This window comes from Elephas maximus, chromosome 21, assembly GCF_024166365.1.
Source record: "Elephas maximus indicus isolate mEleMax1 chromosome 21, mEleMax1 primary haplotype, whole genome shotgun sequence".
NCBI lineage: Eukaryota > Metazoa > Chordata > Mammalia > Proboscidea > Elephantidae > Elephas > Elephas maximus.
The window spans coordinates 66,507,193-66,520,432 of record NC_064839.1 but is presented as its reverse complement, the minus strand read 5'-3'; positions in this window follow the sequence as shown (position 1 = coordinate 66,520,432).

Below are 13,240 nucleotides of genomic sequence, written 5' to 3'. Positions count from 1 at the left end.
AACATTTTTAAGCTCAGGGTGCTCAATTCCCAGCAGTGCTATAACAAAGCCACTTTTCATATCTGAGCCAATTACGTGATTCCAAATGAATTCTCTGATAAATTAGAACTTTAACAGTTAAAGCAAGTGATTAAAATCTTAAATTTAGGGTCCTCGTGATCTAGATTAACTAGTTATACAATTTATCTTCACAAGATTTCAGATGTGCACATTCTAAACCTGACCCAGTATAGGTGTTTAATAACTAAGGAGGTCATGAACAACTGAACGACAAGTATAACCAACTTATTTCTAACTTCAACAATGCTGACATGTAGTGAAGCAAATACTCAACCATGAATTCACCAGGCATTTTTTTTTTAAAGCATGAAGTCAGAACAAATGGAATATGAAAAGGAAAATGGTACACAGTTTAGGGGATGGAAAAGGGAGCTGGAAAGACTTACCTTCATTTTTTATCAGTTCTTTATCAACTCTTTGTTTTTCTAGGGAAAAAAAATAGCCAAAAGTGATAAGCATAATTAATAACATGTAGGTTTCCAGGAGTCCTGTTACCTTTGAGTCTATTCCAACTCATGGGGAAGAGGGACAACAATGGTGATCTGTCTCCTTCTTCCCTACAAATAATACATTTTAATTGATTTAATTTTAAGATCTTCTTCTTTGGATCTTGATTTGTTTTTTACTCAACTCTCCAATTTGCATTGTAGTTTATATGATATAGTGACATGTCTATGTAAATAGGTACATATCCAAACCTCAAAGTCATTTGTTCATAAATAACAGCAATTTAAATAGTAGATAAGAATAAACAACAGTCTAGTTCACACTGAATTAATAAATGAGAAAAAATTGGATAGGCAGAGCTAATTAAAGGCAGCTGTGTTTCTGTATACAATAACTATTGCATTAATAGTTTTAAATCCAGTAGAAACCATTCTGAAGGAAAATCTTACTCTTGGTAAGATTTTATGGTTTAGGATAAATTTCTGTTGTATTTAGAAGAGTAGCTAGTTCTCTAGATTAAACTATGGTCTAGTTGATTGCTCTGTGACAGATACAGATTTAAACAATTTTTAGAAAGAATTTTTCATCTGAGCTGAATGACTTTCATTCTCATACAAATTAACATCGCAGAATATAAACCACAGAAAAGAGGGTTTGTAATGAAAAATGAAACGCCACTGTCACTCTGGTGGAAATGACAAATTTCGTTATAATTGAGGTCATAGTGCTTTGTTAATGCAAATTTAAAAGTAGCCAAGGAGGAGTCAGCATGAAACAAACTGATTAACGCCAAAGCCATTGTTGAATCTTTCTGTTTCCTGCATTTTTCCTAAGTAATAATAATTTAACCATAATGTATTTCTTCTTCTATCTTATGTCATGCAAATCTCTATTTTAGTACTTGATATATTTATTGCAAGTTTCTCCCCAATAATGATGTTGATGTTAGTTGCCGTTCAGTCAGCTCCAACTCATGGGTGACTTCATGTTTAACAGAATGAAACATTGCCAGTCCTGTGCCATGTTCAGAATCATTGTTATGTTTGAGTCCCCTGTTGCAGTCATTGTGTCAGTCTATCTCATTGAGGGCTTCCCTAACATTTGCTGGCCCTCACTTCTTATGATGCCCTTTTCCAGGGAATTGTTCCTCCTGATGATGGGTCCAAAGTAAGCAGGTCAAAATCTCAGACAATATTCTGTGAACCATAGTGTTTTCCTTCACTGATTTTCAGAAGTAGATCATCAGCTTTTTCTTCCTAGTCTCTCTTAGTCTGGAAGTTCCTTGAAATCTATCTACCATCGGTGACCCTGCTGGTATTTGAAATGCCATTAGTAAATCTTTCAGCATCATAGCAACATGCCAGTCACCACAGGATGACAAACTGACAATTGGGCAGTACACATGTTTATATCATCCTTGTAAAACTATGCTGTCTTTAAGAGCAGGATTTGGGAGGTTGCTCATGGCGGTGATGGCAGAGTTGAGATCTCAGGATTGCAGAAGTGAATGTACAATAGAGATGAGGACGACAACAATGTTGCAACCACTGTTGCGGTGTGGTGTGAACATGATGAGGTCCTAGGCTGCCTGACTTCAGGGCTCCTGGCTGATTTCTTTTTTCTGAGACTAGTTTTTCAGCCTTCCCTTGATCTGAGAGCTACTCAAAATCCTTTGATTCTTTCACTTCCTGTTTAGTTAGTGAGGGCATTTCTTACTATTGGCAGCAAGAACTCTGGTAAGGCAGAAATAAAAAAAAAAGAGCTAAATGGCAGGCTTTCCCGTCATCAGTCAGTCACTTAACAGTGACTTTAGGAGGCACACTCTGAGTTGCTGGTCTTCAGGTTTGGATCATGAAGAGATGGGATGACTACTGGTTTGTTTTATTCACAGTGACATTAAATCCAAACATCCACCCACGCATTCTCTGTAGAACATAAAAATAGTGTTTTTCACACTGTAAACTATTTTCATACAAATATGCCAAATTGTTTAATAAAATATCAATTTATTTACCTCCTGACCAGAAAGTTTTAATCGTTCTGTATTTTTTCCATCAGTAGGTAGAAGAACAGAAACTCTCACTTGGAAGCCTCGTAAACTAATTCATCTTTTCTAAGAATGTTATACTCGAAAAACATTGTCAAAGTCTGTTTTTATTTACATACGAAAGATCACTATGAGGTTATTTTCAACGTGAAAATTACTCTCTTTCTGCTAAAAGTCCATGAAAATAATGACAAACTTCTGAATAAGCATCCAGAAATGCATTCCTGAATATTAGCATGTGATTGCAACAAGTTTAACGGCAGAGTCCATTTAAAGAGAGTGAACTGTGTGAGGTTCGTCAGAGGGATATGTGCATAGAAAATCAGAACTGAAAAGGTAGACTTGTAAAAATTAGTTGACTGTCATGGATATAGTAAAGTTCCAAGTCAAAGGAATGGATGACAGAATTACTGAGGTTTGTGATTAATATATCAGACATCATGCAAGTATAAAATAATCAGATTGAAATGGGACCACAACCAGCAAGGGACCACAACCAGCAAGGGACAGAGACAATCCAAGAATGGTATAAAACCAGCCTTCAGTAAAGTGGCATCATCTACCTGATCAAAATGCTCAGCTAGGATTCATACAATTTATTTTCAAGAAGGGTCTAGAATTAAAACTAAATATGTGTATGGTTATACATATAAAAACCCACTGCCATAAGTGGATTCGAACTCATAGCCACCCTAGAGGACAAAGTAGAATTGCCCCATAGGGTTTCCAAGGCTGTAATCTTTATGAGAGCAAACAGCCATATCTCTCTCTCATGGAGTGGCTGCTGGGTTCGAACTGTTGAGCTTTCCATTAGCAGTCGAGCTCTTAACCACTGCACTGCCAGGGCTATGTTTTATATATATATATATATATGTTATATATAATTTGTTGCTCTTGTTGTGTTACTATGCATTGCTTAAATTAACAGCTTGGTGATCTACTTACTTTTTATTCTATTTGTGTCTTCAGAGTCTAAATAACTTGCAATTAAGCAAATCCCTTTGGATATCAGTAGAGAGAGGTATCTGAAATAGAACGATCAACAGACTTTGTGCCCTACCTTTAGTAGATTAATTAGGTGAACCTTGCCCTAGAGCTTTGAATGAGGCTTTCCTGTTGCAGCATGCCACTGTTACATTTTTTTTATCCCAGTCATACTTCCTTTTTAAAAAATTTCCTTATATGTTTCACACATATCCCATGAATCTTTCCTCTAGTTACCCATAATATGAGATAAAAATCACATCTGTTTATTTATTATAAAAGCATAACACTTTCAAGGTCCAAAATTTCTAATTAAAGGCTTCATTAAGAGTTGTTCTTTTTTTTTTATTTGCTGTCATGTTTTATATTGTCATGTTTTATATTACGAAATCACAAAAGGATGAATTCAGATGCTGTCATATACTGTCTGTTTTAGAACATCCTAAATTATGAACAGATTTTAAAAAATACAATACTTAAAATTAATCACTGAAGGAGCTTAATCTCTAGTGATATAAAATTTAATATTCTCACAAAGATGATATGTGAGAGAAAATAGGAAAAGCATTATGGATGTATACATGAAATGGCAATACCGTGAGCAGTAGGACAGGGAATGAGTCAAGGTGGGATCCAGGGAAGAAAACAGAATGCCTGAAGTTGTCTGTGAGTTTATGGGCACTTTCCAAAATCTAGTGGACTGGAGCACCAGTTTCCTCACCTCCCAGGGTTCAGGAACGGAAAAATAAACAGCTTTCTACATACTTCCTGCCCCATGATCTCCAATGAGGGAGACTAATAAGTTACCAGTCTTGGTAGAAGGATGAACTATAGCCCAACCCTTTACTCTAAAGGTCTACAAAGTTAACTGCCAGTCTTGAAGCTTCATGCTCAAGAGAGGGAAGAGAATTTCTCTTAAGAATTTGAAACATAGCCAATTTACACATGGGCTTGCAATCTAAGTCACATTGTCTGGGTTTCCTAAAAAAGTCCAACTTAAGAATTATGTTAAAACTCCGACTGGATTGGTAATGCAAATAATTTCTAGATGAATCCACCTTCACACTAGTCTTCAAAAGAATTTTCAAAGATCAAGTTCTAAGAAAATGGGTATCTTCCTGCTAAAAATATTTGCACCCAGAGAGAAACCCCGCAATATCAGTGAAAGCTAACAGGAGCCAGAAGGACAGAAAGCATTTTAGATATCAGAATCATCAGTCACATAATACGAAATATGAATATTTACTATTTATTATATATTATTATGTTTCAAGAAATAAAAGAGAGTTTTGAAAAATGAGGGAACGGTGAGCAAATCAGAAAAAAATATAACAAAACCTTCTAGAAATTAAAATTTTAAATTGAAAGGAAAACATTGATATATGCGTTAAATAGCAGCCTAGACACAGATGAAGAAAAAAATTAATTGGAATATAAAACTGAAATAAATTACTATAAATGTAGCATACAGAAACAAAGAGGTAACAATGTAATAGTGAAATTAAGAGCCATGAAAGGTAGAGTGACAGTGCTTAACATGCTCATTAAATATTCCAGAATGATAGGATAGAGAAAATTTGGCAAAGGCAATATTGTAAAAAGTAACCATTGAGAACTTTTTAGAATTGGTCCAATTAACTGTAGCTAAAAAAAGAACCAAAACCCATTGCCCTCCAGTCGATCTGACTCACAGGGACCCTGTGGGACAGAGAAGAACTGCCCCATACGGGTTTTCAAGGAGTGGCTGGTGGATTTGAACTGTAAACTTTTTGGTTAGCAGCCAAGTTAACCACTGTGCTACCAGGGTTCCAATTATAACTAGAATAAGCAAAACCAACAAGTAAATATACTATGAAACTGCGGAACAGCTATAACAGAAGATCTTAAAAGCAACCAAAGAGAAAATATTACTTTCAAAAGAGCGCAAATCAACCTACAGCTGACTTCTCTAAAGATTGACTGCTGATTTCTCCTGGCTCTGCTGAGAAAAACATGACTGTTAGTCAAGGATTCAGAATCCTCCACACAAGTGCTTACATTGTATGTGCACATATGCATGCTGGATTTGAAATCTTTGATTGATAGGTTGCAAACCCACGCGTAGATTGGCTGTATTTCAAATTCATGAGAGAAATTCCCTCCCCTCTATTGCTCACAAAGCACAGGCAGTATTTGAAATGGGTGAGTAAAAAAATATGTATATATCAATTTCAAACAATGAAGGAAATGAAAGAAAAAGAATCATGGTAAAGATTGGATGAGAGCCAAGGATAAACTAAGTAAACATGAACAAATCAAGGTATTTAGTAATTAAAATAAAATAAAATGCACTGAATGTTAAAATAAAAGATATTTTCAGGTAAGATTAAATATATATATATGTATATAAATATATAAATATATATTTATATAAATATATAAATATATATTTATATAAATATATATATATATTTATATAAATATATAAATATATATTTATATAAATATATATATATAATCACGTAGGGACCCAGATGGATGAAAATAACACCCTATTAATGTCAAATAATGAGAATTTAATTCAAAAATGTTTCCAGGGATAAAAAATCATATTACATACTATAAAAACATTATGTTCAAGAGAACTGCCCCCTCCCCTCCTTATTTTAAATCAACTTGAACCTCTCCAAGAAACTGAAACTCCTAGTAAAGACAGTTCTGGGAAAAGTCAACTATGATTTTTTTTTTAGACAAGTCAGCTATGTACTCTTTAAAAATAACTTAAAAAAAGTAACTTTTGGAAAGTACCTAACCACAAATGACTAGGTAAAGTCAAACTAACAAATAAATCATAAATGTGTAAGCCTAAGAAACAGGTCCAAACTGAAACCCCGCCCCCTTTGGATAGCCCACCCTCTACCAACCAAGCCAGTGTCAACCAATCTCTGTCACTTGCCTTTGGAAAGCCCCTAAAGTCTGCTGGGAAAGACCCCAATTGTACTATGTATATAAATTAGTTAAAAATGTAATCTGATGAGTTCATCTCTTTGGAGAGGAGAATCCCTGATCTAAAAGGGTCACTTTTCAATAAAGGTTTTCTGTGCATAATCTAAGGTGATTGATTTTGCCTTCAACAATTATAGAAATATCTAAGGTGTCTGCATAATGATGGGTTTTTACATCAGGACGGTACAATAATACTAAGTTTGCATGCATTTAACTCAAAACCCTTTAAACATATCAGCAAATTTTCATGGCACAACAAAAAGAAACATACAGATATGTGATCACAGTGGAAGGTTTTATCACACCTCCCTCCATCACAGATAGAGCAAGCAGATAAAATCGTGATGTATAATGATTTTAGTATGTATTTCAATATATTCTAAAAATACTAGATGATAGAAATATTTTAAGATAGCTGGAATTTATTAAAATGGTGTTAAAATGGACAAAAGAATTAACAAGACTTTCAAAGAAAGAGAAATGACATATGCATATGAGAACATGTTTAACTTCAAACACACTGCAAATTTATATCACAATAAGCTATCATTTTATGCTGGCTGCAAAAAGAAATTTAGATAATATCATGTGAAGCAACTAAAACTGTCAAATGTTGCTATTGGCTGAAAATAATTTGTACTATATACTATAGGCGGAGGAGTACTGGTGTCATGGTAGTTAAAGTTCTCAGCTTCTAATCAAAAGTTTGGTGGTTTGAACCCACCAACGGTTCCATGGGAGAAAGATATGGCCGTCAGCTTCTGTGAAGACTTGCAGCCTTGGAAACCCTATGAGGCAGTTTTACTCTGCCCTATAGCATCGCTATGAGTCGGAAGCAACTCAGTGACAATGGGTTTGGTTTTGGTTTTTTGAGTGTGGGTAGACATGCAGCTAAGAACAGGTGCTACACACGTGCCTCTGGAGACAGCACTGAAACTTCCATACTAGCCTCATCAGTCAGATGGAAAATCTGGAAACAACCCAAATGTCTATCAACTGAAGTGTATAAATGATATGCAGTACATGTATTCAACAGAATACATTATTTAAAAAAAGAAAAAAAAACATTGCCATTGAGTAGATTCCAACTCATAGCAACACTATAGGACAGAGTAGAACTCCCATAGAGTTTCCAAGGAGTTCCTGGTGGATTCGAACTGCCAAACTTCTGGTTAGCAGCTGTAGCACTTAACCACTAGGCCACCAGGCTTTCCAGAATACATTATAGCAATGAACAAATATGAATGACAGCCACAAGCGTTAGTATGAATGACCCAAAAGAGTGTTGGTCGAAAGTTATAGAAGAATCTATACACTATGACTTCTTCTACACAACATTTAAAAAAGCACAGAGTTAAATAATATATTGCTTAGAATTGAACAGGGATTTGTAAAGATGGCAAAGATTAAAAAGGAAAGCTAAAAAAATCACTACCATGAAATTCAAGAAGAGATTACCTGTAGGGAAGGGAGAGGGAGATACAGTCAGCAATGGCTTCACTAGGGGGTTGCAGGAGCACGGACTGCACCAGGTAGCACTACGTGAGGGAGTGACACCAAAATGACTGCCTATACAATTTTTGTGCAGTGTTTCAGGAGAAATTTATTATTTTTTATAAAACTATCCCTGTAGTTAATTATAACAGTACAAACATTGTTCGCAAGCCCAACTTACATGTATCCATATACCTACGATGCCAAAACTCTTTGCTAACTTACTTCTTGAACCTTCTAACGCCCTCCAATCAGAGCTGTCATTATTACCCCATTACAATGACACTAGGAATCTCTTGGTGTCCTCTGCATGCGCTGTAATTTCTTGCTGCCAGTGTTCCTATATTCCCTGATTTTGTCAAAGTTAGCTACCATATTGTGGTAATTAGTATTTGTAAACCTATATCAATAATTTTTTTTCTTGAGAACGAAGTAGTGATTAAAGGAAAAGAAGAAGCATTGTACGGGAATTATGATTTAAAAGTAACGTTAGTGCCAAAAACATTACTAAGGTCTGGTACAGGAGATCCATGGTGAGGGGGGAGCGACACCAACCCTAGTGACGCCGCTGACGAGCAGACTGCTTGTATAAAGTGGTGGGTGCATGGCTGTTGGTGTTATTATTTTTCTTTAATAGTAATATGTGTTCTTATATGTTGTTTTGTACCTGTGCTATACTCTACATAATGAGAAAAAAATCAGCTACCACAGTAATTGCAATTTGAAGATGTTTTGCCGATCAGACAGCACTGAATATCTTTTTACCCTCTAGAGAAAATACCAAATTGTATTTAACAGATTTTACAAGAAATTTATGAATCACAAGAAAGCCTGGACTTAAGAAAAAAAACAATCATTTTTTCCTGTGTGGCCTATTAAATCTAAACTAGAATTTTTCAGCCATGAATCAGCTGAGTAGGCAACTAGCTAGGGAATAAAGAATATTTTCACCCTCAGCAAGGATTCCTCACTGCTGGTTAAATGTTAAAGCTTTCCCCTGCAGGGTAAGAGGAAAGAGGTGAAACATTTTAAGAATAATCCAATAGTTCAACCTGTGCTGTAGGGGCTTGTTAAATTGAACTCATCTGTGGTGAGAAAGTGACAGATTTTCTGGGACTATCCCAAAGCTGTCAATTTATCAACCATAATTGGCCATATTATGAGCCTCTCACTTTGATCCAAATATTTGGCAAAAGAACTTCCCTTCTCTTTAAAAAATAAAATTAAATTAAAAAAAAAAAAAACCTGTAGCCAATAAGGAACTAAAGACACAATAATTAAATTATGAATAGAATGCTGTTTTTGAATTAACATCTAACCGATTTTTAAATTCATCTTTGTACCTCATCACAAGCAGATATAAGGATTTGGCAAAACTAGCACGTTTGACAGAATAAAGTCTTATTAGTGAATAATTGATTTATGGCTTAAAATTAAGAAACATTTTCCTGAGAGGATAAAATGGGTAATATATGGAGCTAGTCAGAGCCCCCGGGAAGGAAAGAGTGAAAGCATTTAGTAAGTTCTGCCAGGCAATAGTCTGCTTCTTCATTTGTATATACATATATCCAAAGCTAGGTGTGAAAGATAGTCCTTCAATTAAAAAATAATGACATTGAATGCCATTTAACTGCTTATTTTCAAAATAATCAAACCTTAATTTGGTCCAAAACATTTTTTTTTTAGTTTTAGAAAAATAGAATAATTTGTTTTGCATTGAAAGGAACCTAGTCACATACTCCATATGTTGAGTCTGGGGATATCTACAGTATTTGCACTCATAACTTGGCTTTAAATTTTTAATCTACTGCAATCATAGTGCCTTTGCAAGATAACCTTGCATTTAAGAGCGATAATCAAATCTACAGTTTCCTCTGTTTACATAGAGAACTGAGAAGTAAATGGATTTAAAATATGCAAGACTGGTATTTGCTTTCTATTATTTATAACACCAAAGATATGATTCCTGCCTTGTAATCAGGCCACCATAAGAGGAAGGACAGGAAATAAATCAGAAGTCTGAGTTCAAAGAGAAAAGATTAAGCTGAATGAAATATCTAATTTATTTTTCCACTGTCTGTTACAAAAAACTTGATACTTTTCACTAAATTCAGAGTTATGCATTTGTTAATTCAGCACATATGCACTGAATACCTACTAGATACCAGGCACTAATCTAGGTACTAAGCTATCACAAACACAGCTGACAAAATTCCCTGACTTCGTGGAGCTTATATTCCAGACAAAGAAAAAAACTAGCTTAGATGAGAGAAGCTAGATACCTAACAAATAAAAAGGTTTCAAAAAATGTGTTTTAAGTGGAATGGTTAGAAGTACCACAGAAAAACATGAAAGAAAGTGTACAGGGACTGCTAGGATGGGAGGTGTCATGTTTCTTTAAATATGGTGGCCAGAGAAGGCCCCACTAACAAGTGATATTTAAGCAGAGCCTTGAAGGATATGAGAAAATGAGCCTTATGGTTATAGAAGGAAAGCTTTCCAGACAAAGGCAAAAGCCCAACAAATGTACTAAAGCAAGAAAGTACTTGGCATGTTTTAAGGAAGTGCCAAAAGGCCTGAAAACTGAGAGGCTCTGGCTGCCTTTTCTACACTCTTGAGTGGACCAGACAAGTTCAAATGAGACACCAAAGGCCCACTAACTCTCTCTCCAGAGCAGGTTTGAAGTAGTGGACTCCCTTCACTTTTTGCACCATGACTTCTATAACTCTAGAACGGCAAAGGTGTCCCTCAAACAAAGCTCATCACACACACTCAAAAGCACCTGTACAAAGCCAAGGGAGCCCCCAAAGATCTAAAACGTCAAGAGTAAACTCTTCCTCAAACTAAGGTAAGAGTTTCCTTCACATTCTTGGTGTTAGACTTTGTATGTTCCTGTTTTGAACAGTTCTCTCCTCCAGTTTTTGATATCCTTTCTACAGTAAACCAAAAATGAAATCAGTTGCCGTGGACTTGATTCCGACCCATAGCAACCCTGTAGGACAGAGTAGAATGCCCCAAAGAGTTTCCAAGAAGCCCCTGGTGGATTCAAACTGCCAAATTTTTGGTTAGCAGCCGTAGCACTTAGCCACTGCACCACCAGAGTTTCCTACACTAGTGTAGGGTTTTCTACACTAAACCAAACCAAACCCACCGCCGTCGAGTCGATTCCGACTCATAGTGACCCTATAAGACAGAGTAGAACTGCCAGATAGAGTTTCCAAGGAGCGCCTGGTGGATTCGAACTGCTGACCTCTTGGTTAGCAGACGTAGCACTTAACCACTACGCCACCAGGGTTCCCAAACTAGGAGGAAGAAAAATGTACCACTTTCTCCAAGGCTTTTCTGAACAACAATGGGTTTCCTTCTTTCACTGTTGTTCAGCTTGTCTCACACACCTTCCTTACTAGTGCATTCTTGATGATTTAGAAACAGCTTCCCAAGGTGTTTGGAGTCCTGATGGCACAGTGGTTAAGAGCTCAGGCTTCTAATCAAAAGGTCAGCAGTTCGAATCTACCTGCCCCTCCTTGGAAACTCTATGGGGCAGTTCTACTCTGTCCTATGGGGTCACTATGAATTGGAAACAACTCGACTTGGTTTTTGGTCCCAGGGTGGTTGAAATGCCAGAAATACATATTGGCAGTCAGGATCTTAGAATGGAGACCAGTAATAGTGGTGACCCATAGAATGCTTTGTCCTAGAACAGTTGCTAATGAGTGCTGTTGGAAGCACAGACAGAAATGTCCTCCACCTCCAACTTCAAAGCTGCAAATAGAAAAAGTAGATTGAGACAGCAAGCTACAAAGGCTTCCTCCTGGTCTTCGTTTATTCTCGGAGCAAAAAGGAAAAAATCAAAATCAGAGACTAAAGAATATGCTTACATCAAATTTATACAGTTTTTATAAGAAAAGACATAATTCTTTTGTAATGACAGTTAATCACAGAAATTAGATAATAAAAACCCAAACCATCTAATTCCACGAGCTCATCCCAATTATTCTTCAAACTTTCTTATTAGCAGGATTTGACCCATCTCATTTTAAATCATTCAAGCACCTAACCTCATCAGTTTTTTTTAGAAAGTGTTTTTCATTTTAATATCCTCACCTGCAGCAAAATGTTTAATCTAGATCCTAAGTTTTCTTTTGCTTGATGTCAGGCCATCACTCTTTATTTTACTTGGCTGTCTCTTTTCACCCTAGGGATATATATACGTAACGAAGAACTTTAGGATAAAACAGCCCTTGGCCACATGGTGACAGGAACAAGGGAAAGAATCTATTCTATGCTTTTTTCCCCCTTTATGAGGTAATAATACTAAAAATACTATATTTATCTCACTATATCCCTATTGAAAACTTCCAATTGCTCCCTACTCACCCTAAGATGAAGTTCAATTTGTTTGCTTGGGATTCCATTTGCAAACCTGTTCCTAGTTAATATTTATAGCCTTGACTTCCATTATTTAATTATACAGAAAACCTGCACAAATAGGAAACCAATCTCTTGACTTTTATTCAAATAATCTTTGTGCACTTAAAAAAAAAAAGGAATATCCTTTTTTTCTGATTATAAAATGTCCTCAGTATAAAAATTTTAAACCTTATACCATAAATAACGAAGCTAAGAAAAAAAAAAATCCAAGGGCATGAAGAGTTAAATCAAAGAAGTAAAAAATTTTAATAAACATTTGTTGTTGTTATTGTTAGGTGCCACCGAGTCAATTCCGACTCATAATGACCCTATGCACAACACAGCGAAACACTGCCCGGTCCTGACCCATCCTTACAATCGTTGCTATGGTCGAGCTCGTTGTTGGTGTCACTGTGTCAGTCTGCCTCGTTGAGGGTCTTCCTCTTTTCTGCTGACCCTGTACTCTGCCAAGCATGATGTCCTTCTCCAGGGACTGATACCTCCTGACAACATGTCCAAAGTATGTAAGACGCAGTCTCGCCATCCTTGCCTCTAAGGAGCATTCGGGCTGCACTTCTTCTGAGACAGATTTGTTCGTTCTTTTGGCAGTCCATGGTATATTCAATATTCTTTGCCAACACCACAATTCAAAGGTGTCAATTCTTCTTCAGTCTTCCTTATTCATTGTCCAGCTTTCACATGCATATGATGCGATTGAAAATACCATGGCTTGGGTCAGGAGCATCTTAGTCTTCAAGGCGACATCTTTGCTCTTCAACACTTTAAAGAGGTCCTTTGCAGCAAATTTACCCA